The sequence below is a fragment of the Panicum virgatum genome, chromosome 3K, assembly GCF_016808335.1.
Source record: "Panicum virgatum strain AP13 chromosome 3K, P.virgatum_v5, whole genome shotgun sequence".
Taxonomy (NCBI): Eukaryota; Viridiplantae; Streptophyta; class Magnoliopsida; order Poales; family Poaceae; genus Panicum; species Panicum virgatum.
The window spans coordinates 4,488,420-4,514,153 of NC_053138.1; the positions used below are offsets into that span (position 1 = coordinate 4,488,420).

General features: G+C 51.0%; 1 pseudogene; it reads right to left on the reverse strand.

Annotated features, from left to right (window-relative positions):
* Positions 1–1,772: 1,772 nt before the first annotated feature.
* LOC120696946 overlaps positions 1,773–25,734 on the reverse strand; it is a 28,361-nt pseudogene continuing 4,399 nt past the window's right edge.

Consider the following 25,734-nt stretch of genomic DNA (forward strand, 5'->3'; position numbering starts at 1 on the left):
CATGCACCGACCAGTTCAACCCAAAAGCTTAAGCGGACGGGAGAGGTGGGCAATTCACTTATATTCCAACAGTAATTTCATACAAAAAACTTGGACCTTGGCGAAACCAATCTGCACTCGATGAACATCAAATTCACAGAAACCCCCTAGACTTTTGCGAAACCAATCCCCTTAACGTGTATCAGTGACGGGTTGAATTGTCTCGCATATTTACACACACCTATGATGACTGTCACATACAAACTTTCTCGCTACAGACGCATGGATGGTCCATAAACATATTTCAATGGCCCGGACCTCACACACATACATTTAACAATCCAAATTAAATTTGATCGAGCTCGCAACAAAACTTTACAAGCACGGATATATACATCCGCGACGGGCCTCTGTGGAGCGCTAACGGCACAACATTTTTCTAGTGTACAGCTTGTGGGCAACTCTGGCTTTCTTGCTTGTATATGTTGCCAAAAAATGGATGGCGCTGGTAAGTGTACCTATTAATGAACCTTATCACGCCAGGAAGGTATATGCGTATATATGGCGTTTATGGCATATCCTTAGATATTTGGAAGCATAGCAAATATGTGTGCTATTTTTGTTTTAAAAGGAAAATTCTCTAAAAGGTGTGACAAGAATAGAGGAAAATTCTCTAAAAGGTGTGACAAGAATAGCCATTTTCATCCATCTTTTTGTTTATACATGTGGCTAGGGTTTGTTGAGTTACGTGCCGTGTTACTTGCAAGGGAGGTAACAGGAGACTGCTGTGAGTGAATCATTTTCTTGTCTTTAAAGATACATTAACACACCATCCTTCATTTAAACAAAGATACCTTAACACCGTCTCCCACAGGGATTAGTGTTTGGAGCTTCTTTTAATTCGTGTGGTTTCGTTCGAAAGGGATGTTAGATTTGGTTAGTTGGAACAATTAACAAACATAAGTGTGCTTTGCCTTCAAAGTGTCGTCTTATATACGTGCAAAAGCTATTCTTGCTGGTGGCCCTGTTTGGTTGCCACTATTCCGTTCCGTTTTGTTTGTTCGAAGGTGGCGATATCAGCCGGCAAGACAGCAAGTATGAGTGCAAGGAACTTTTATCTTTAAAAAAGAGTGTATGGAACTTTTCTTTTTAGTATGAGTTTTATCTTGTTTTTCGACGGCATGTTAGGGTTGAACTCACTCTGTACTTTAAGTGCCATTCAAAATAATTCTACTATCAGTGCCGTTACAAGTTAATAGGAAACGTTTTTTTCTTTCAAAGTTTGAGGAAGTAACAAAATCTAAGAGGTCTGCAGTAAAATCTTGGAGATAAACATCCACATCTGACAGGCCTAGTAAAAACACCCGGCTATGCACTCGTAGTCTCGTAGGGAGTTAGAAGTTTTTACAGATTTTGGAAAATGAAACTAATGTGTTATAATATAACAATTTTGATAATTATGAGTTGCGAATTTATTATTTTGTTGCAAACAAAAATGAAACCCATAAGAAGCATAAAAGAAAGAGGGAGAAATGTGATTACACGAAGAGCTGGGCGTACTAAGTAAGTAAAGGCCCACTAGGGTCCAGCCATTTATCACCCTCCTTCCAGAGCAGAATTTTCGTCCAATTATCATCGTCTGAGCAGTGAGATGATGATCATCCACCTAATTGTCACAAACAATATCAATCAGCATACATATCAAGGTTACCTGATTGAAAATTTCTTGGCAGCACCAATCTTTCATCGAAGTCATAAGAGCGAACTCTTACTCAGTAGCAAACAGTGATAAGTGGTGTTAAAAGTGCACACTTATATGATCATAATCAATGGGTTTGTCGCTTTGCATCAAACTAATATCTTCACATGAAAAGTGACCCAAAATATCCGTCATTAACCTCGCAATACAATGAAAGGGCACTTACAGAATCTGTCGTGAAAGGTTCAATGGAGCAATGATAATAGTGCGCACAAAAGGTACAAAGCATTGTATAAACAAAATGGAAGTGACTTGTTGATAGGGCAGAACAGGCTCGTCCCTGATTATATCCCAACCGACGCTGATGTAAATCACAACATTTTTTTGTTTCTCCTCATTCCAGCTTCTCAAGCTCGCCCATCCTCTCTATAATTGCCTGAAAAATATGCAAGTATACGACTTACATGTAAAGCAAAAAAGCATGTCTTGTTTTCCTGCATAAAGTCTGGAAGTTGAAATGAAGTTCTCAAAATAAACAGCACAACAAAATTCTATATACATTTATGTTGACAACTTGAGATGCAGGTAGTGAACTCACTACATCAGCTCATTTGCTTCCCTACACGCATGCATCCATCCATATAATTATTTCAAGTGTGTTCTGGGTTGACCTGATGACCCAGAACAAACAAAACTTGCATCCCTAATGTTGAATTCATTGTGAAACTGCAAATAAAAGTTCATTTAACCTAGAGCTGTCTAGGAGAATCGCAAATAGTGCAGGCACAATCAGATGGGTGATTTGTTAAGTACAGTGAATGATCTTATGTTTTGACACCAAAACAAAATAAGGGCGACAAGATTTAGAGAAACTGAGAAATGTTTGTAGTCCGAAGAGCACCATTTTGTAGAAGCGCATTTAGCGTTACTCCATGCAAACTGAGAATACTGATGATATATATTAACCTGATCTCAGTTAAAGATAGAATAGTAGGTGCATAAAAGAAATCCTTTTACCATTCCAGAACTCCTATGTGTTAGATTGATCTCCTTTCTAATAGGCCCAACGGCCTATTAGGCACTTAATCCGCGCCCTGATCGGGGGCGCTCAACCCTTAATGGTTGGTGGGCCCCCGCTGTACAGCGCCAAATAAAAGGGGGTGAGGGGCCGGGGAACTCGACACAAGGTTCGCCGCGCCGCTAGTACCCTCACCCACATTTCCTAAACCCTAGCCGATCTAGAGGGGGCGCTGGAGCAGCGGGAAGCCTCACCGCCACCGCCATCGACGCTGATCCATCGGCGTCACTGTCACCGTCCCCGACTCCGACGCTACGTCCACGACGCCTCTGCACCGCTCGTCGACGCCCTTGAGCGGTTCTCCATCAACGAACCTGAGATGGCCGTAGGATCGAGTTCGAGTGCTGGTATTGAAGGTCCACTACCTCTCTCTTTCCCTCTCTCCTTTCTGTGTACTCTATGTTCTAGATCTAGGACCCCTTTTGTACTCATGTCGTGGTGTGGCAAACCACAGCCGGGTGGCGGAAGGCACCCGCCTAAGCCCAGAGGGTGAGTACTCGGGGGTTATCTAGTGACTAGTTCAATCTCGCTCAAGAACACGATGAACACAGCAGGATTAGAGTGGTTTGGGCCGCCGGAGCGTAATACCCTACGTCCACTGTGTGTTGTATTGCCTTGCCTCGAGAGAGTCCGCGAGAGCTTGTGTGTTGTGTGTCTGTTCGGCTTGTAATGTACAGCGAGCGCCTCCCTTTTATATCTCAAGGGAATGCGTACATGGCCGTTGGAACCCCGACAGGTGGGCCCAACGATGTAGTACAAGATAACGTACTATTCATAATTATGGCGTCACAGGCGAAGGAGATCTTTCTCCTGGATTCCATTGCCCGCTCCCGGAATCCTCCGTCCGGCGTGTCCAGGCACTGTCTTGTCGGAATGGCGCCAGGCATAGCTAGCGGCGTTGCCGGCCACGTAGCTGAACAGGCCGCATAGCTTGCGGCGTAGGCGGCATGATGGAAAAGTGATGTGCTGTCGTATCCAATTAAGGTGGCAGACGGGCCCTGCACGGGTGCGGCACAGGCGGCTGCACTGTATACCTTGGTAATACGCGGTGCACAGCGAGGCCTGACAAAGGCTGTCCCGCGTGCCGCGGCGACAGAGCACGCCTCAACCACCCGCATTAAATGTTGTGGGTGGGCGAGTCAACCAGCGGAAGACTCGCGCACGAGCCCGCACCCGTGCCTCCGGGATAGGTGGCATCTCCGGACCCCCACGCAGTAAGGGAGGTCCGGATGGACGCAGGAGGTCCCAGACCCCTATGGGGGGGTCCGAGGCCTCGGCTGTCAGCTCGGAGCTTCCCTTCCTCAGGGACACGTGGCGCCTTCGGACCCGTCCCTAGGCGGGGAACGGGCCCGGGGCCGTTGGCCTAGTGAGGAAAGGGCCTGGCCCGTGGGGCCCGGCTGCTCCGTTCTTTGCGCGTAGTTACGGATAACTACGCAGGTCCTGCCTTCCTGCAGTAGGAGTGGGTATCCCTGCTACAGGGTACCGACAGTGGCCCCCGGGCCCACCTCAGGGGAGGTACGAGCCCGCAGGTGGGGCCACTACTGCGATTTGGTTCTGCATAACTTGAAACCTCTTACTGCAGAGGTCTTGACCGGCTTTGACCATCCATCAGGTCGTTTGCTACCTCATCACGTCGCAACGGCTTACTGACTCATGGCCCCCACGCATAGTGGTTAACCTAGTCACGCTCGCGACGCTCGGCATTGTTGCGGCCGGAGTAAACGGTACATTTACCACCGGCGCAGTTCCCGAAAAGCTCGGCCACGCCAGCGCTTAATACGCGCACGTCAGCTCAGCTTCCGCCTCGCTTCGCGCGTGGGCGACGGTTCAGATCCTACCTTTTCACACCTTTGTTGGTTACCCGCTCTCCCTGACAGATGGGCCTGGGCCCCCTTGTCATGGACCGGCGGTTAACACCAGGTGCAGGGCGTCGCTTGGGTTACAGCGACGGTTCCGGGGCGCGCCGGTTGAGTCAGGCTTTATAATGGGGCGAACCGCATACCGCGATTACTTTCCCGCATTCGCCTTCTTCCTTCTAACCTTTGTGCCCTTTTGCCTTCGAGCTTTCCTTGCCCCTTGCTCCCCCACACAGATTGTTCTTCACCTCCACAGAGAGATGACATCCCTTGTTCATCCCCGCCGGTTCCAGACCGAGGAAGAGTTGAACACGGTGCGCCGCTTGCTAGGGTGGAGCCCACAGGAGACTGGCTGGGGGATCCGAGCAGGCTCGGTTCCCCTCGGTAACCTCCGCACCGGGGAATTCGTGCTATTCACCTCGCACATCTCCTGTGGCGTGGGGCTGCCGATCTCTTCGTTCTTGCTGCTGCTGCTGGAAGACTTCGGCCTCCAGCTTCAGCACCTCACACCCCACTCCCTCCTCCTGACGTCCATCTTCGTCCATTTGTGTGAGATGTTCATGGGAGTACGGCCCTGCGTCATCCTCTTCCGCCATTTCTTCAGACTGGTGAAGTCCGGGAGGGCGAAGGATGAGGTGGGGGCGTATTACTTCCAGACAAGGAGCGACCTGCCGACGCCTTACATTCCCGGCCTCACTAGCGGGAGGTGGGAGGAGTGGCGCAGGGATTGGGTGATTGCCACCACCGAAGCTAACGAGCGCCTCGCCCTGCCGACCGAGGGACCCGCCACCGACCGTGCATCCTAGAGGGCCAAGCCGATCCTGCAGCCGGATTTCGACTCCGTGCTGGGCAAGATCAGGTCACTTGCGGAGAGCGGCCTCACCTCGTTGCACGTGCTCAGAGATTCCTTGAATCGCTGGATCGCCCCCCTGAAGCAGAGGCCGCGCCCTGCTTGGAGCTTCACCGGCCTCAACGACTGCAGCAGAACCCACCGCGGAGAGGGGAGCGACCTGACCCAGGAAGCACTGGAGGTCCTGGTGCGGGCGGTGACGGGGGAAATCTTCGTCCCGGAGAACCTGATCCTTCCCCAGGGTGTCGTCCCCCTCTGTGAGGACTCTGCGAGGACGGCGGTGCTGGCTACTCTGCCAACTCTTGACGACGGTGGGCTGGCCCCACGCCAGACCGGAGGCGACCCGAACCGTGGGCTCCGGATCCCTGGCGCGTCCGGGGACCAAGCTATTCCGAGCGCCGCGGGGTCCGGCCCCACTACGAAGGGGAAGCAGGTCGTGCCCGGCAGCGCCGCCACAAGCGGCCCCAGCCAGGTCCGGAGCAGTCCCGGCACGTCGTCGGGAGATGCAGGCCGGCGCAGGCTACTCAGGGGCGACGAGACCCCAATCACAGAGCCCGCCGCGAAGCGTCAGAGGACCGCTGGGGGCGCGGGCCAAGGTAGCTCCCGGGCTTCCGGCCCTTGCGGATCCTCCGGGGCAACCGCGCCGCCACCATCACCGCCGAGAGACAGCTCCCTCCGGCAGCAGCAGCAGCAGCAGCGGTAGGAGCAGCAGCAGCACCAACAGCAGGAGCAGCAACAGGAGCCGCAGCAGCAACAGCAGGAACAGTCCCGTGTTGCGCCTCCGTCGCCGCCACGGGGACAGCGGCAGCAACAGAAGCAGTCGTCGAGCCTCCGCGGACGCTGGATTCCCGGCGCTTCGGGGTTAGTATTATTCTGGTTACACCCCTTATTCTCGGTGCTCTGCTTTACACTGAAAGCTCCTTCTCTTTGTTGCTAGGGCTCCTCGCCCAAGCATCCCTTCCACCATCGCTAGCTCGTCGGCTGGCGCACAGGCGACCGCGGCCTCGGCGGCGACAGCGGCGGCGACGGCGGGTGCGGGATCCTCGGGTGCAGCGACCTCTGCCAGCCCGGTGGTGCCCGATGCGGTGGTGACGGGCGCGCCATCACCAGGCTCAGCAGTGCCTAACGCTGCAGCGGCGGGTGTGCCTGTGGCGGGCGCGACAGATGCAGCGACGGCGGGGGCGCCGTTGCTGGGCACAACCACACCTGATGCAGCGGCGGCGGAGGCGCCGGTGCTGGGCGCTGCCGCCCCCGACGCTGCTGCGGCAGAGGCGCCAGTGCTGGGCGCAGCCGCACCCGACGCGGCGGCGGCGGAGGCGCCGGTGCTGGGTGCCGCCGCACCCGACGCGGCGGCGGTGGAGGCGCAGGTGCTGGGCGCTGCCGCACCCGACGCGGCGGCGGCAGAGGCGCCGGTAGCGGCGGCGGAGGCGCCGGTGCTGGGCGCAGCAGCACCCGACGCGGCGGCGGCGGAGGCGCCGGAGACAAGTGCTGCAGCGGAACCTCCCACCTCCAACTCCGGTCCTGTTGCAGAGGAGGAGTTGGAGGTGGTCTTTGGCAGGCAGCTCCTGCAGCTCCAAGTCCCGGAGGAGGAAGCGACTCCCCTTCCCCAGGTGCTGATCCAGGTCCGGCGGTTGATAGAGGAGGCCACCTCCTCCGCCGAGGCGGCCTTCCGGCGGGAGTGGGGTGCTCTGGAGAGCGAGCGCCAGTGGCTCTCGGACTGGCATACCCGCCTAGAAGAGCACACGAAGGCTGAAGCCTCCCGTGCTGCAGAAGCCCGGTCAAAACTCAAAGCCGACCAAGAGGCCTATCGAGCCAACCTTCTGAAGGTGTTCAACCGGGAGCTTGCAGTATCGAGCTGGGAGAAGGCCCTGGCCCAGCGGGAGGAGGCTTTTGCCCTGGAGGTGGTCAGCTTTGCAGCTCAGCGGTCCGATCTCGAGAGTCGGCTCGCTGCACAACAGTCCGAGCTTGAGACACGCAGCCAGGGTCTCGAGATCCGCAAGCAGGAGCTGGACGAGCTCTCTAGGACCCTGGCTGGATGGCAGAAGCAGCTGGAGGAGAGGGCCAGCAAGCTGGCTGTTGCTGAGGCGGAGCTGGAGGAGGACCGGAAGTCCCTCTCTAAGCGGGAGTCCCACGCCACCGGCATAGAGAAGCAGCTTGGGATACAGCGCGAGTCCCTCAAAAAGCAGGAGTCGGTGGCGAAGAAGAAGGCTGAGCTCGAGGAGAGGTCCCGCGAGATGGACGTGGCCAAGGCGGCTCTGGACACTCGGGTGCAGGAGGCGGTCCGGAAGCACCAGGAGGACCAGCGCGTGGGGGCCCGGCGGATTGCTGACTGGGCGACCGAAGCGAGCCTAGCATTGGTGCCACTTGGAATGAGCCCAATCCAGGTGGCGGAGCCGCCAGCTTCGATAGCTGACGCCCTCCTAGTGCTGAACTCCGCTTCGGATAGGCTCCGGCGTCTGGAGCCGGTCCTTGCTGGCCAGCACGAAGCTGAGGGCCGCGAGCTGATCCGGATGGTGGCGGAGCACATCCTGACCTGCCTCCGGAGCCACGGCCCGGCCATCTCGCTGACGCCCGTGGTCGATGGCCCTGTAGTGGAGACGGAGGCCGCCGCTCGGGACAGCGTGCGGGAGGTCGTCGACTTCGTCGCTGTCTACTTCAAGCGGGAGCCTGCAGACCCTTGAGCTGGGCATTGTATGTTTTTCCTTTTTGCGTTATGTAACAAACATTGTACTAGTTGAAAATTTTGAAATAGAAGAAAACTTCAACTTAGCTGTTTGTCAGTTGCTGGTTTGCGGTATGCAGCACCCCGGCGCCCTGGCCCCCTGGCGGATAGGTTCAGTTGTTTGGACCTGTCTGCCACCTGAGCCGTAGGAGATACTCCGGACCTCCTTGGGCATAGGTGTCGCATAGTTTGTAAGCCGAGCGAGCGTCTTATCCCCTTCCCTGTGTAGCAGAAAGAACTACAGAGAGAAGAATCAACTTGTTCGCATAGTAGTAATGCTATTGCGACTTAGCTGTTTGATGCATGCAGGATCGATCGTTGGCGTCTGGCTCAAAGCAAACGCCCCGGCCCCCTGGGAGATAGACTCAGCTGTTTTGAGTCTATTTACCATCAAGACTGGACTTCGATCTGCATGAAACCTCTAAAGCGGATGTCGGGACCCCCTGATAGGTAGGGTCAATGATTTGATGCTGGCTACCACCAGTCAGGGCTTAACCTGTGTACCACTTCAAAGTTACAGCTTAATAGCAGACCCGCGGGGCTTACTCTGGATGGGTCCCAGGCTAGTACCAGGTCCGGGGCTCTAGATGCACAGGTCCAGGTAGCTCAGTGCTTGTTACAGAGTGGTGGAGTGTGTAGGCTTAGGGTGCGGAACCAGGCTAAGGCGCTACACAGGGCTCCGGACCACTCCAGGAAACAACACGATCTTTCTGGACCTGGCTTCGACGCCCCAGACCCTTCCCAGCAGTGGGTAAGGTCATTTTGTCGTACTCGATCCTTTGAGAAATGGAGCTGGACATGACGTTTAGGACTTAGGAAGCCGACTACGAGGTCCAGGCCCCTAATTACCCAGCTCCGGGTACTAGGGCACTCGTTATAGGGTGGTGGAGTGTGTAGGCTTTGGGTACGGAACCGGCTAAGTGGCTACACAGGACTCCAGGCCACCCCAGGAAACAAGCACCCCCTCTCCAGAGCAGGTCCGTAGGGGTCCGGACCCCTTTTTCCAGCGGCGAGAGGGTCCGGACCTGTACGGGAGTCCAGCAACTCAATACAGATCTTGGGTGTAGCGACAAGAGCGGAAGTCCGCGCGGGGGTTAGAAAAGTAAAATCTCGAGAATCGCAATGCGAATTTTAAATTTTGACACAAAGACAGAACCGTGAGGCCACTACCATGAGGCCCCCGGGCCCGCCTCGGGAGAGGCAACGAACCCGCAGGTGTGGTCACTACTGTGAGCAACTTGGCTGCTTCTGGCGCCCAGCGGTGCGCGCCGCAAGGGTCTTGTCCTGCGTCGTCCATCCTTTGGGTCACCTGCTGCATCATCACGTTTGGACCTGCACATGACTCAAGGTAGATGCTTAGTAGCGTGCCCACGGGTCCCAAATCCTGTTGGCTGTAATCCTTTGAGATAGACAGCTAGGTTCAGTGAACGGAGCTCAAGGGGCCGGCCTTTAGGTTAAGAGAAAGTCCGGACCTCCAGGTTCCCAGTCCTAGGTACTACGGCACTCATTCACAGGAGGTGGTGCGTGCAGGCTTAGGGTACGGAAACAGGCTAAGCGGTTACACGGCTCCGGACCTCCCCGGAGAATGAGTGCGCTTCCCTGAACCTGCAGGTTCCCAGGGGTCCGAACCCCTCTCTTCCATGAGGGGTCTCGAGCTAAGTCACTAACTAGCCAACTCAATTCGGACCACAATCACCGCACAATAGTAAGAAAGCCACGTGGGGGTTAGCGCAAATAGAATGCGTAGATTGAAATTGGAATGTAACATCCTTAGAGGCGAACTGAGAATAAACTTTTCCTTTATAACTAGATGTATATGAGATGTGCGATGTAAGCCAGAACACGGGTTTATGAGGCCGGAGCTGTCCGGACCTCCGGGCCCCCAGTCTTAGGTACTACGGTACTCGTCCTAGGGAGGTAGAGCATGCAGGCTTAGGGTACGGAACCAGGCTAAGCGGCTACACGGCTCCGGACCTCCCCGGAGGGTGAATACGCTTCCCTGAACCTGGTTCGCAGAGGTCCGGACCCCTCCACGGGGGAGGCTCACCGGACTGGACCACACGGAAGTACTACCTAGTTACAAAGGAAAAGGCTTTATTCCCTGCTGGGCCTTAAAGGGTAGGACTTACAGAGATGTAGAGTCGGGGGTGCGACCGGAGTCGGCTTTCCGCCGGAGCGGGCTTGGTGCGACCGGAGTCGGCTTTCTGCCGGATCGGGCTTCCTCACATGAGTGAGGTATGCTGCGAGCTAGGATTTGTCTCTCCGCCGCTTGCAGCTTGTGAGGGGGCCCTTGATGGGCGCCCTGACTCTTGCCGGCGAGCAGCGCGCGCCGCCGCCGACGGTGGCTGCTCTACAGGCACGGTTGCCCTTGGAGCAGGAAGGCGAGAGGCGTGTGGCGCGGATGATGCCACACCCTCTGTCATCTCCACGTCGTCCACACGAACCATGGAGATGAGGAAGAGATGAACTGCGACCAGCTAAATACCCCTACCTGGCGCGCCAAATGTCGTGGTGTGGCAAACCACAGCCGGGTGGCGGAAGGCACCCGCCTAAGCCCAGAGGGTGAGTACTCGGGGGTTAGCTAGTGACTAGTTCAATCTCGCTCAAGAACACGATGAACACAGCAGGATTAGAGTGGTTCGGGCCACCGGAGCGTAATACCCTACGTCCACTGTGTGTTGTATTGCCTTGCCTCGAGAGACTCCGCGAGAGCTTGTGTGTTGTGTGTCTGTTCGGCTTGTAATGTACAGCGAGTGCCTCCCTTTTATATCTCAAGGGGACACGTACATGGCCGTTGGGACCCCGACAGGTGGGCCCAATGATGTAGTACAAGATAACGTACTATTCATAATTATGGCGTCGCAGGCGAAGGAGATCTTTCTCCTGGATTCCATTGCCCGCTCCCGGAATCCTTCGTCCGGCGTGTCCAGGCGCTGTCTTGTCGGAACGGCGCCAGACATAGCTAGCGGCGTTGCCTGTCACGTAACTGAACAGGCCGCATAACTTGCGGCGTAGGCGGCATGATGGAAAAGTGTCGTGCCGTCGTATCCAATTAATGCGGCAGACGGGCCCTGCGCGGGTGCGGCACAGGCAGTTGCACTGTGTACCTTGGTAATACGCGGTGCACAGTGAGGCCTGACAAAGGATGTCCCGCGTGCCGCGGTGACAGAGCACGCCTCAACCACCCACATTAAATACTGTGGGTGGGCGAGTCTTCCAGCGGAAGACTCGCGCACGAGCCCGCACCCGTGCCTCCGGGACACGTGGCAGCTACGGACCCCCACGCGGTAAGGGAGGTCCGGATGGACGCAGGAGGTCCCGGACCCCTATGGGGGGGTCCGAGGCCTCGGCTGTCAGCTCGGAGCTTCCCTTCCTCAGGGACACGTGGCGCCTCCGGACCCGTCCCCAGGCGGGGAACGGGCCCGAGGCCGTTGGCCTAGTGAGGAAAGGGCCTGGCCTGTGGGGCCCGGCTGCTCCGTCCTTTGCGCATAGTTACGGATAACTACGCAGGTCCTGCCTTCCTGCAGTAGGAGTGGGTATCCCTGCTACAGGGTACCGACAATGGCCCCCGGGCCCACCTCAGGGGAGGTACGAGCCCGCAGGTGGGGCCACTACTGCGATTTGGCTCTGCATAACTTGAAACCTCTTACTGCAGATCAAGAAAAGAGAAAGAAATCATACTCGATCTGTGCACTGTGCGATCCTAGAGTTCTAACACTATGTTCAAGAAAAAGTTATATTGTACCTTTGTCTTCTCACTAACTTAAGAAATTGCTAATTGATATTCTAATTATATTCTGTTAAATCATATGCTGGGAAAACTATGGAAGCTTCCATCAATATTGCTTATACAAATAATGCATAGGTGACAACAATATGTATTATGATGGGAGAAGGTAGTACCCTTTTGCTTGTTTCTTGAAGCTCTCCAGCAAGAATAAACTTATCCAATATCAAGTAGACCTATAGCACGCAGTCAAAAAGGTCAAAAAGCAAATATGCAAATGAATTTCAGCTAACCAGAACAATTTAACAAAAAGTTAGTGTAACATCCCAGCTTTCATCGCTATTAAGGGGGAGTGTTGAAATATAAAATGCAAACTTCTAGAAGGTTAAATAAAAATAAGGATAAACCATGTCATAATTTTGTTCACCATGACAAGTTTCTAGAATGCTCCACAAAGAATCATAAGAAGACATGAAGCTTGGATATTTTCTTGTCATGGTAAAATTTAGAATTATCTAGAAATAGATATTTGTAGAGAACCTCCTAGAGTGTGACATGTGTCACTCATACAAAAGGGTATGGGTGCCTATATAAGGAGAGTGCCACCCCTTGCCATGCCATAATACTCCACTCCATCCCACACACATCCAAGGACATGGTAGAAGTGAGCATAGGTAGAGTGTGCTAGGTTAGCCACCACAAGGTGTGTGTTCCTTTATAACTTTGTTGCTCCAATAAAGTAAGTGTCTTTATAAGTGTTAGTCTCCCGATTAAGCTTAGTACTTAGTGTACAAGTTGTGATCCATCGAAGGTTGGCTCTGTCACCCGGGATCACAAAAGGGTCTGGGCTTCATCGAAGGTTGGCTCTGCCACCCGGAAGCCAGTTTCATCTATTGGTAGGCTCTACCTCCCGGAAGCAAAAGGCGGCTCTGCCGTCAAAAAAGACTCGGTACACTAAGTAACTAGAAGCTGACCGACTCTGAAGTGAGCTGGTGTAGATCCTCAACTTAGTAGAGCCACCTTAATTTCCAACAATCACTAAAATAAAACTTATGTTGCAATTAAATTAGTAACGTAAAATAATACTAACGTCATATGAGGTATTACATAATTACTAGGCAAAATATTTTATACTCTTGCATTGCATTAGTACATTCGTTCCCTTCAGTAACCAGCATACGCATGCTTGCGCCTACAAAAATCATCTCGTCTCTTTCCATAGAAGTCTCTCGAGTCACCGTACCACGCCATAATTCCCAGACAATCATGACAGCGCCTACCTCCTTCGCCATAACTTCACCATCCCCTGGAAGCCACAGAGTACCCACACCATTGACCTTGAAATAACCCGTCATGGCAGCACTCACTCCATTTCCTGGAAGCCGGCAAGAGTGCTCACAATATTAAATAACCTGTCATGCAAATATGGCGGCACCCACCTTGCCATAAATCGGGGTCATCGCGCACAGTGCCGGCCGAGATTTTTTTCTCCGCCGCGCGAACCCTCACCTTGTCTATAAAAGAAGCCGACGCCCCTCCCTGCCGTCCTCACCCGCGCTCGCTCTCGCTCGCGCACGCGTGACACGCCGGCCCCACGACGGGACCGCGCACTGCCGTCGGCACCACGCCGTGCCACCCACCTCCGCGTCCCCACCTAGCCCACGCCGCTGCAGCGTCCTCGCCGGCTTTGCCGCCTCGACGCTCGCGCCTTTAGCACTGCCACTGTTCGCGTTGACGACGAGCTGCCGCAGCCCACGCCATCGCCCGTCCCTGCGCGATGCCGCTGCTGCTCTCCTCACCTATAAAAGGAGCGAGGCCATGACGAGCCCCATCATCAGCCCAAGCACACCGAGCCGCTTCGCTCCGCTAGCTGAACCACTCCTCACGAGCCCAGCTCACTCACGAGACGAAGCTCCAACAGTTGACCCTCTTCTTCGAGCTGTTCCGCACCAAGGTGAGATGACATGCAGCTCCCCGACCATTAACTCCACAACACTAATAAAGGCCCAAAACACCCACCTCTGTGAGCACTTAATCCAAATCATTCTATTATCGGAATTAAATACCGACCAATACTATAAACTCAATATCTCCTTCATATCAACTCCTTTACACGTAACTCTTTTCCTAAACTCTCCTCAAATCATATACTATCTATTCCTCCCATTTTCATCTCCATTTGAGCTTATTGCTTGCTTGTGTTTGTTTGCCAGTTTTGCCGTTTTCACTCGTAGATCACGGAGTGACAGAGGAGGAGCCTGCCAAGGAGCCAGAAGACCCGCACCGCGATCAGGAAGCCGCCGCCGCAGACGCGTACGAAAGCGAAGGCAAGTTTCATCGACCCCTACGTGAGCGGTTTCATCCATGTGAGGACGTCTAGTTGTAGCCCTGGTTTAGGATCGATTACATATACCGGTACTTGAGTGATTGAGTGTGCTCATACATGCATATGAGTAGTCATGCATATCCAGAGTTGAGACTAGGATATGAAGGGTTTTTGCTAAGACTAGGGCAGCTGGATATGCTGGAGCCGGCGCTACCATGGTGGTAGACTGGCAGGTGAGTGCTACCATGGTGGTAGGCTCGAGTTGACATGTTGAAGGATGGTTGCTGCCCTGGTGAACCATAAGGACCGAGTTATTTTGACATCTCACCTAGCTTACTTTAGTACGACCACAGGTTCCGGTATGGGCCAGACTTAGCCTAATCCCACTGGTTAGTCTGACGGTCGTAGGGATGGTTTACGAGTATAGACCATTGGGGTCAGGGCCCGAGGGTTTGTGCAGCCGGGCTGGGGCGAGACCACGGCTGGGTGTCGGCTATGTCGGTTGTCCGTTCGGGCAGTCGAGCGTGTGGGTACAGTGTACGACCTCTGCAGAGTGTATAATCCATTTGAATGGTCCGTGTCCATGGTATGGACAGGCTACGGTGTGGTCCTGACAACTAGTGAGCTACCTACTGTGGGTTGTGTCGGGATGGGTTGCATATCATTAGTTGCATTGCTATTGCATTATGCTTAATGTGTGTCGTGCATGTCATTCGCCTCCCGTAGGGTGAGGTGGAACTTGCTGACTACTTTTGTACTCAACCCTTGTTGATTTTTCTCCAGAGGATCCTGACTTTGTGCCGGAAGACTACAAGTAGATCGTGTCCGCACCCAAGCTGATCGAGTGGAGCCGTGATGGATGAAGAGCTAATCCTCCATGTCGTCATGCTAGCCGTTATCCTATGGTTGTTCTGTGTAGCTCTGTGTTGTCGTTTTACCCCTCGTGTACATGTTGAATAAAGCTCTGTATGACACTGGACTCCACTTGATGTAACATATATTATGCCGAAGACCTTATTCGGTAATTAATACATGGTTTAGCCTTGATCTTTGGGTCGGGGCGCTTCAGGTGGTATCAGAGCCATGCTTAACTGTAGGACACGAACCAGTAGTGAACGATGACCGTAGGAGACCTAGGATGGTCAATCCTTAAAACCCTATTACTCCTTAAAACTTTATCCTTATTATGCTAACCCTACCTTTGTAAGTCAGATGGCGGATGACTGGATCACCACCTACTACATCAACAAAGATGGATTCCCCAGGGTGCTTTATACTGCCACGGTGCGACTTGGTATTCCGGAACGACCGGAGTACGTGGGTCGTGAGTTCATGGAGCATGGCACCGAAAGCTGTGAGGTCACCATCCATATTGGCGCTAGTGATAAGTACTTAGAGATGCAACCCTGGAGCGTCACCGCCACTAGAGCCCGTATGCCTGACACCATTCAACTTGCAGCTCGCAAGGCACTGCGGTACCTGTGCCAGATGTTTGAATGTCACTTGGGTTCCACTCCCATGAAGTACTTTCCACCGTTGGATCGTAGCCGTCCTGCTTGGGCGGCGAGGATCCGCAACCTGGAAAGCCCCGCAGGGACAGAGAAGAACCCCACAGTTGTCGCTATGTCTGGCTATTTGCTTAGCCTCGACGATTTGTGAGACCAACTGCATCAGCGTGTGAGAGATTTAATCCAGCATGCTGAGGGAGCGGAGTCCCATTGGCGTAGGGCTAAACTGGCCGTAGCCCAGGCAGAAGCCTGAGCAGCCGAAGCTGAAAGCCGCCTTGCCGTGGCCGAAGAGAACCTTAGGGAGCAGGCAGATCGCCACAGTCAGCTCCTTAGGGGTGTCTACCTAGTGGACCGTGCCAAGCGCAAGGAACGCCATCCCAGGACTGTCGAGGAACCGCCAATCTTAGAGGGAATTCCGTTGTATCCCTTGTCCCAACCACGCAGGAGGATTGGTGAATCAGTGCCACCCACACCTCCCGCGTCTCCCCGAGATCCCGGAAACAGTGACCCCGAAGATCGTGTTGTAGGGTTCAGTAGTCGAGTCGTCCCGGCCGATCCTTAAAAGTCGAGCCGCGTTATTGTAATCCGTCGTGTCATGTATCCCTGCTTGTTTGAATGAATGCTTGTGTGAGGCTTGAATGATTTGCTTGTGTGCATCGTGCAGTACAAAATATTTTATATACATACAAATCTACCCCAGCAATATACTATGGGAGTCACCTAATCTTGCCCTCCTTGACTGTAGATGTCTCGTTGTTCGAGCCGAGTCCAAGGACTCCATGCTCAGGAAGACGGTGATGAGGTCAACCCGAGAAACCAAGCCCCTCTGAATGTAGCCCCAGAAGCACCAGAAAATGGACACCTGCCGCCGCCACCTCCCCGTGCCCCAGCACCCATTGATCTGGCAGCCATACTGCAGCAGCAGAACCAACTCCTTCAAGTTCTTGTGACCACTCTCACAGCTCAAGCTCAAGGCAATCTTGGCAACAATAGACCTGCAATGCATCATAATGGCAATGGCAAGAGAATTGCAGATTTCAACCGCTTGCAGCCACCTAAGTTTGGAGGATCTGATAACCCTATTGAGGCAGATGATTGGTTGCGAGAGATTGAAATGAAGCTCGAAGTGGTCCATGCAGATGACAGAGACAAAGTTTTGCTTGCAGTACAGCAGTTAAGGGGACCAGCCCTTGCTTGGTGGCAGAGTTACTGGGAAATAAATGAAAACGCCAACGAGATGGTATGGGCTGACTTTGTCAAGATCTTCAGAGAACATCACATTCCCAGCAGTGTTATGAAGCTCAAGAGGGATGAGTTCAGAAAGCTTCGTCAAGGTGGTATGACTGTGACAGAGCATCTTCATAAGTTCACAGAGATGTCTCGTTATGCACCAGAAGATATCAACGATGACGAGAAGAAGCAATAAGCTTTTCTTGGTGGGCTTAACCCTGAAATCAGGACCTTAGTTGAAGTCACCACCCACAGTGATTTTAATGCTATGGTCAACAGGGCTATCACCACTGAGAGAAACAGGAAGGCGGAACTCAGTGAGCGCAAACGTTGGTTTGAAACCAAGAAACCCCAGCAGTTGGAGAAGTTTCAGAGGACCCAGTATCCGGCTCACTCAGGCCCGAGGAGCCAGGGTGCCTTTTCATTCAAAGCGCACCCCGGTTCTTTCCAGAAGCCAGCCCATTCAGCTCCTGTTATGAAGACCCAGAATACCTTACGCACCCAACCGTCGGGTGGAAGTCAAGTGACCAATGTGAAGACCTATTTCCACTGCCGCGAAGCCGGACACTACAAGACCAACTGTCCGTATTTCATTCAGCCCGCCCCTTCTGTTTTCTCCAACTCTGTTCAAGGACCAAAGCAGTCGACTGGAGCCAACCGTGCAACACCAGCTAAGAGCCAGCAATAGTCCTTCGGCAAGGCAAAAGTTAACCATGTGAATGCTGAAGAAGCAGAGGATGCACCCGGAGTGATTTTCGGTGAGTTTCTGGTCCAATCCGCTCTAGCCTCAGTGCTTTTTTATTCTGGAGCATCACATTCCTTTATATCCTCCCACTTTGTGGAAAAGCATGATATACCTACTATAGCCCTTAAGAGTCCAATAATGACCCGTTCCCCTGGAGGTCGTATACCCTGCCACTTAGGTGTCTTAGATATCCCTATAAACCTAAGTGGGGTAGTATTCCTTGCCAACCTAGTAGTCCTTACTTCCAAAGGGATAGATGTCATACTCGGTACGGACTGGCTCACCAAGCACCGCGGAAACATAGCCTGTGCTGAGAGAGCAGTGACAGTCACCAACCAACAAGGGATTACAACCACATGCCTAATCCAGCCTAGCCTGTCAGACTCTATGGTGAACCACATCCAGACAGAATCCCCAGAAGATGTGCCAGTAGTTCGAGAGTTCGCAGATGTGTTTCCAGATGAATTACCCGGTATGCCTCCAAAAAAAGATGTAGAGTTCACTATTGACTTAGTCCCTGGAACCAAGCCTATTGCAAAGAATGCCTATCAGTTAGCAGCCCCAGAGCTTGCCGAGTTGAAGAAGCAGCTTGAGGAGCTTCAACAAAAGGGATTTATTAGACTTGCGGCTTCTCCGTGGGGAACCCCAGTGCTCTTTGTGAAGAAGAAAGATGGAAGAATGAGACTTTGTGTGGACTACCATGATCTGAATGCAGTCACCATCAAGAACAAGTACCCTATGCCTCGGATTGATGACCTGTTTGATTAGCTGAAGGGAGCTAAGTTATTCTCCAAGATAGATCTGAGGTCAGATTATCATCAGCTCAGAGTGCGACAAGAGGACCTCTCTAAGACAAACTTCAGGACCCGTTATGGCCAGTATGAGTTCACAGTGATGTCTTTTGGTCTGACCAATGCCTTGCCTTTTTCATGACCCTCATGAATAAGGTGTTTATGGAGGAGTTAGATCGGTTTGTTGTGGTATTCATAGACGACATACTAGTCTACTCTAAGAGTGCTGAGGAGCATGGACAACATCTCAGAGTTGTGCTGGGAAAGCTCATAAAACACCAGTTGTATGCCAAGTTTAGTAAGTGTGAATTCTGGTTGCAGAGAGTCAGTTTCCTAGGTCATGTCTTAACAGCTGAAGGTGTTGAAGTGGACCCAGAAAAGGTCAAGGCAGTATCAGAATGGAAGCAACCAACCTCAGCCTCGGAGATCAGGAGTTTCTTGGGATTAGCCGGATATTACCGGAGATTCATCGAAGGTTTCTCTAAGATAGCCCGGCCTATGACTGAGTTGCTCCGGAAGGACACGAAGTTTGTCTGGTCTGAAGCTTGCGAGCGAAGCTTTCAAGAATTGAAGAGGTGACTAACTTCTGCCCCAGTGTTAGTCTTGCCAGATAATTAGAAGAGCTTTGTCGTTTATTGCGACGCATCCCGACAAGGATTGGGTTGTGTGCTTATGCAAGAAGGAAGAGTTGTATCTTATGCCTCAAGATAGTTGAGAACACATGAGCAGAACTACCCCACCCCTGATTTGGAATTAGCCGCAGTGGTGCAATCCCTCAAGATTTGGAGACATTATCTGATCGGGAACAAGTGTGAAATCTACATGGATCACAAAGAGTTTGAAGTACATTTTCACCCAGTCAGACCTCAACCTTAGACAGAGAAGATGGTTGGAGTTGATCAAAGACTATGATTTGGAAATTCATTACCACCCTGGAAAGGCTAATGTGGTGGCTGATGCGCTCAGTCGTAAAGCATATTGCCATCACTTAGTCACACAAGCCCCGGAGCTAAGTGAAGAAATGAGGAAGTTGAACCTAAGGGTTGTACGCCACTCTTGCAACATAACTTTAGTGTCCATCCCGTCCTGGATGACCAGATAAAGGAAGCTCAGATGGAGGATAAAAGATTGGTATGGATTAAAGGTCGCAACAGTGAAGGCAAAGCCCCAGATTTCAGAGTAGATAAAGATGGAGTCTTGTGGTTCAACAAGAAATTATGTGTGCCTAAGCAAGGTCATTTCCGCAGGACCATCTTGGATGAAGCCCATAACTCAGCCTATTCCATTCACCCCGGCACTACGAAAATGTATCTGGACCTTAAGGAGAAGTATTGGTGGAATGGTATGAAGGGGGATATCGCTCGATTCGTCGCTCATTGTGATGTGTGCAAAAGGGTCAAGGCAGAGTATAAGAAGCCCAGTGGATTACTCCAGCCGTTGCCGATCCCAGTATGGAAGTGGGATGAAGTTAGTATGGATTTTATCACAGGTCTACCAAGAACCCAGAGCGGTCATGACTCAGTTTGGGTAATTGTTGACCGACTCACTAAAGTGGCACACTTCATCCCAGTGCGTACCACTTATGGAGGTGATAAATTAGCCAAGTTATATATTGAGCGTATTGTGAAGTTGCATGGAGTACCTAAGAGGGTTGTGTCAGATAGAGGCACCCAGTTCACTTCGAGATTCTGGAGCAGGTTACATGAACCACTTGGTACAAAGTTGGACTTCAGTTCAGCCTATCATCCTCAGACTGATGGCCAGACCGAAAGAATTAATCAGATCCTTGAAGACATGCTAATAGCCTGTGTTCTTACTTATGGTAAAAATTGGGAAGACAGTTTGCCATATGCAGAGTTCTCTTACAACAACAGCTACCAGTCAAGCTTAAAGATGTCGCCGTTTGAAGCCCTCTACGGGAGGAAGTGTCGCACACCTCTCATGTGGACCGAAGTCGGTGACCCCATTATTGAGAGCCCAGATTTTATTAAAGAAGCAGAAGACAAGATAGCAGAAATCAGAGAGAATCTAAAGGCAGCTCAATCCCGCCAGAAAAGTTATGCCGATAAAAGAAGACGTACTCTCAGCTTCGAAGTTGGAGACTATGTGTATCTTAAAGTTTCCCTAATTCGCGGCACATGCAGATTCCAGGTACGAGGAAAGTTGGCTCCACGTTACATTGGACCTTTCCCAATTATCAAGAAAGTGGGAGCGGTAGCCCATAAGCTTCAGTTGCCAGCAGAGATGTCAGATGTGCACGATGTATTCCATGTGTCTCAACTCAGAAAGTGTCTGCGAGTACCAGAAGAACAAGTGGCCCCAGAGACAATCGACATGCAGGATGATCTCAGATATCAAGAGGTACCCGTAAAAATTCTGAACACTGTGACGCGAAGAACCCACAACTCAGAAGTCAGGATTTGCCGACTTCAGTGGAGCAGGCATTCGGAAGCAGAAGCAACTTGGGAGAGAGAAGACGCACTCCGAGCCGAGTTCCTCAGTCTCTTTAGTAGTGAAGCTGAATCTCGGGGACGAGATTCAACTTAAGTGGGGTAGGTTTGTAACATCCCAGTTTTCATCACTATTAAGGGGGAGTGTTGAAATATACAATGCAAACTTTTAGAAGGTTCTATAAAAATAAGGATAAACCATGGCATAATTTTGTTCACCAAGACAAGGTTCTAGAATGCTCCACAAAGAATCATAAGACATGAAGCTTGGATATTTTCTTGTCACGGTAAAATTTAGAATTTTCTAGAAATAGATATTTGTAGGGAACCTCCTAGAGTGTGACATGAGTCACTCATCCAAGAGGGTATGGGTGCCTATATAAGGAGAGTGCCACCCCTTGCCATGCCATACTACTCCACTCCATCCCACACACATCCAAGGGCACGGTAGAAGTGAGCATAGGTAGGGTGTGCTAGGTTAGCCACCACAAGGTTTGTGTTCCTTTATAACTTTGTTGCTCCAATAAGGTAAGTGTCTTTATAAGTGTTAGTCTCCCGGTTAAGCTTAGTACTTAGTATATAAGTTGTGATCCATCGAAGATTGGCTCTGTCACCCGGGATCACAAAAGGGTCTGGGCTTCATCGAAGGTTGGCTCTGCCACCCGGAAGCCAGTTTCATCTGTTGGTAGGCTCTACCTCCCGGAAGCAAAAGGCGGCTCTGCCGTCAAAAAAGACTCGGTACACTAAGTAACTAGAAGCTGACCGACTCTGAAGTGAGTTGGTGTAGATCCTCAACTTAGTAGGGCCACCTTAATTTCCAACAATCACTAAAATAAAACTTATGTTGCAATTAAATTAGTAACGTAAAATAATACTAACGTCATATGAGGTATTACATAATTACTAGGCAAAATATTTTATACTCTTGCATTGCATTAGTACATTCGTTCCCTTCAGTAACCAGCATACGCATGCTTGCGCCTACAAAAATCATCTCGTCTCTTTCCATAGAAGTCTCTCGAGTCACCGTACCACGCCATAATTCCCAGACAATCATGACAGCGCCTACCTCCTTCGCCATAACTTCACCATCCCCTGGAAGCCACAGAGTACCCACACCATTGACCTTGAAATGACCCGTCATGGCAGCACTCACTCCATTTCCTGGAAGCCGGCAAGAGTGCTCACAATATTAAATAACCTGTCATGCAAATATGGCGGCACCCACCTTGCCATAAATCGGGGTCGTCGCGCACAGTGCCGGCCGAGATTTTTTTCTCCGCCGCGCGAACCCTCACCTTGTCTATAAAAGAAGCCGACGCCCCTCCCTGCCGTCCTCACCCGCGCTCGCTCTCGCTCGCGCACGCGCGACACACCGGCCCCACGACGGGACCGCGCGCTGCCGTCGGCACCACGCCGTGCCGCCGTCGGCACCACGCCGTGCCGCCCACCTCCGCGTCCCCACCTCGCCCACGCCGCTACAGCGTCCTCGTCGGCTTTGCTGCCTCGACGCTCGCGCCTTTAGCACTGCCACTGTTCGCGTTGACGATGAGCTGCCGCAGCCCACGCCATCGCCCGTCCCCGTGCGACGCCGCTGCTGCTCTCCTCGCCTATAAAAGGAGCGAGGCCGTGACGAGCCCCATCATCAGCCCAAGCACACTCTCGAGACGAAGCTCCAACAGTTGACCCTCTTCCTCGAGCTGTTCCGCGCCAAGGTGAGATGGCAGGCAACTCCCCGACCATTAACTCCATAACACTAATAAAGGCCCAAAACACCCACCAGGCCGTGAGCACTTAATCCAAATCATTCTATTATCTGAATTAAATACCGACCAATACTATAAACTCAATATCTCCTTCATATCAACTCCTTTACATGTAACTCTTTTCCTAAACTCTCCTCAAATCATATACTATCTATTCCTCCTATTTTCATCTCCATTTGAGCTTATTGCTTGCTTGTGTTTGTTTGCCGGTTGTGCCGTTTTCACTCGTAGATCACGGAGTGACCGAGGAGGAGCCTGCCAAGGAGCCAGAAGACCCATACCGCGATCAGGAAGCCGCCGCCGCCGCCGACGCGTACGAAAGCGAAGGCAAGTTTCATCGACCCCTACGTGAGCGGTTGCATCCATGTGAGGATGTCTAGTTGTAGCCCTGGTTTAGGATCGATGACATATACCGGTACTTGAGTGATTGAGTGTGCTCATACATGCATATGAGTAGTTATGTATATCCAGAGTTGAGACTAGGATATGAAGGGTTTTGGCTGAGACTAGGGCAGCTGGGTATGCTGGAGCCGGCGCTACCATGGTGGTAGACTGGCAGGTGAGTGCTACCGTGGTGGTAGGCTCGAGTTGACATGTTGAAGGATGGTTGCTGCCCTGGTGAACCATAAGGACCGAGTTGTTTTGACATCTCACCTAGCTTATTTTAGTACGACCACAGGTTCCGGTATGGGCCGGACTTAGCCTAATCCCACTGGTTAGCCTGACGGTCGCAGAGATGGTTTACGGGTATAGACCATTGGGGTCAGGGCCCGAGGGATTGTGCGGCCGGGCTGGGGCGAGACCACAGCTGGGCGTCGGCTATGTCGGTTGTCCGTTCGGGCAGTCGAGCGTGTGGGTATAGTGTACAACCTCTGCAGAGTGTATAATCCATTCGAATGGTCCGTGTCCATGGTATGGACAGGCTATGGTGTGGTCCTGACAACTAGTGAGCTACCTACTGTGGGTTGTGTCGGGAAGGGTTGCATACCATTAGTTGCATTGCTATTGCATTATGCTTAATGTGTGTCGTGCATGTCATTCGCCTCCCATAGGGTGAGGTGGAACTTGCTGACTACTTTTGTACTCAACCCTTGTTGATTTTTCTCCAGAGGATCCTGACTTTGTGCCGGAAGACTACAAGTAGATCGTGTCCGCACCCAAGCTGATCGAGTGGAGCCGTGATGGATGAAGAGCTAATCCTCCATGTCGTCATGCTAGCCGTTATCCTATGGTTGTTCTGTGTAGCTCTGTGTTGTCGCTTTACCCCTCGTGTACATGTTGAATAAAGCTCTGTATGACACTGGACTCCACTTGATGTAACATGTATTATGCCGAAGACCTTATTCGGTAATTAATACATGGTTTAGCCTTGATCTTTGGGTCAGGGCGCTTTAGTTAGAAGGTCTAGCAAAATCAACGACAGTTAAATACTTCAGTTTGGTTTCAGAAAGACAAAAACTAGAACGATAAGCAGTTAAATTTGACCTTAATTGTAGCAAGCATAAAGTTCACAATGTTTATTTTTCAAATCAGTTTTAAGTAGACTGTTCTCACTTCTCAGATTTGAAGATTTATTTTCTAATGTCTAATGCTAATACAATTTTGAGTTTTGACAATATTGAGCACAACTTTGGAGATTTCCATATATGCAACCTCCCAATGCATAGGTAATCCTTCACTGAATAGGAGTACACTAGGCAGTGTAAATACTGGAGATTTCCATATGTGCAACCTCCCAATGCATAGGTAATTGTTTATTGAATACAGTAGGCGTGGTGTATACACATTTAAAGATTATCATTTGATAAACTGAAGGCGTTATTTATTGACATATAAAAAATGGTGATAAAAATAGTACAGAGTATTGGGAAACTAAGATAAAGTAACTAAAGATTGTTAGGTTCAAATAGGTCAGCTATGTCAGATATCCAGGAGTAACATCTTATATTGTTTGTGGTTTTCCGATGGCCCCTTCTATCATCTACTTTCAGTTTTATAACATCTTAGCGAGTAACAGATGACAAGTAAACACAAACAATACCAAATAAGTGCTAGCACATAGGCATGAACTTGGTCATAAAAAATTGGCTAACCCGAACATATTAAATTCTTGTCAGTTGACAAAGGAAACTCTTTCGAACAGTTATTTAAACTGCATAACAGACTAAATGTAAACACAAGTAATGCTGAAAAAAGAAAAACTTAGGCATAATACAGTAGCACTAGTTAAAACACACGAAAATTTGGTTAACAACGAACTTGTTGATAAGGTGTTACATGAAACCAAAAAAATAAACAAGTGTGGGGTTGTGTTGAAACTAGACTTTGAAAAAGCATATGATAAGGTTTGTTGGAACTTCCTTTTTGAGAATCTGAAAATGAGGCAATTCAATGATAAATGGTGTGCCTGAATAAGACAAGTGGTAATGGGGGGGGGGGCTGTCTGTGTGAAGATCAATAATACATGTGGCCCTTATTTTGTTAGCCATAAAGGAGTGAGGCAAAGGGACCCCTTATCCCCCATGCTCTTCAATCTAGTTGCTGATTGCCTGGCAAGAATGGTCAGGAAAGCTCAACATAATGGCCTGATCTATGGGCTGGCAGAAAATCTGATTGATAAGGGGGTAGCTATTCTACAATATGCTGATGACACGATTATAGGTATCAAAGATAATATTGATGTAGCAAGGAACATGAAGCTTCTCTTATACTTATATGAAATGATGTCTGGACTCAAAATTAACTTCTCAAAAAGTGAAGTCTTACTTATCAATGGGGATGATGAGAAACAGAATCAGTATGCTGAATTGTTCAGCTGTCAAATAGGTAGATTCCCCATCAGGTACCTGGGTGTACCGGTGAGTGCTAGCAGGCTACATGTGTGTGATTGGGCTCCACTAATTGACAAGAATGATAAGAAATTAGCTACCTGAAAAGGAAGCTCCTTATCCATTGCTGGTAGATTGACCCTAATCAATTCTATCCTGTCAAGCTCTTTCATCTACCA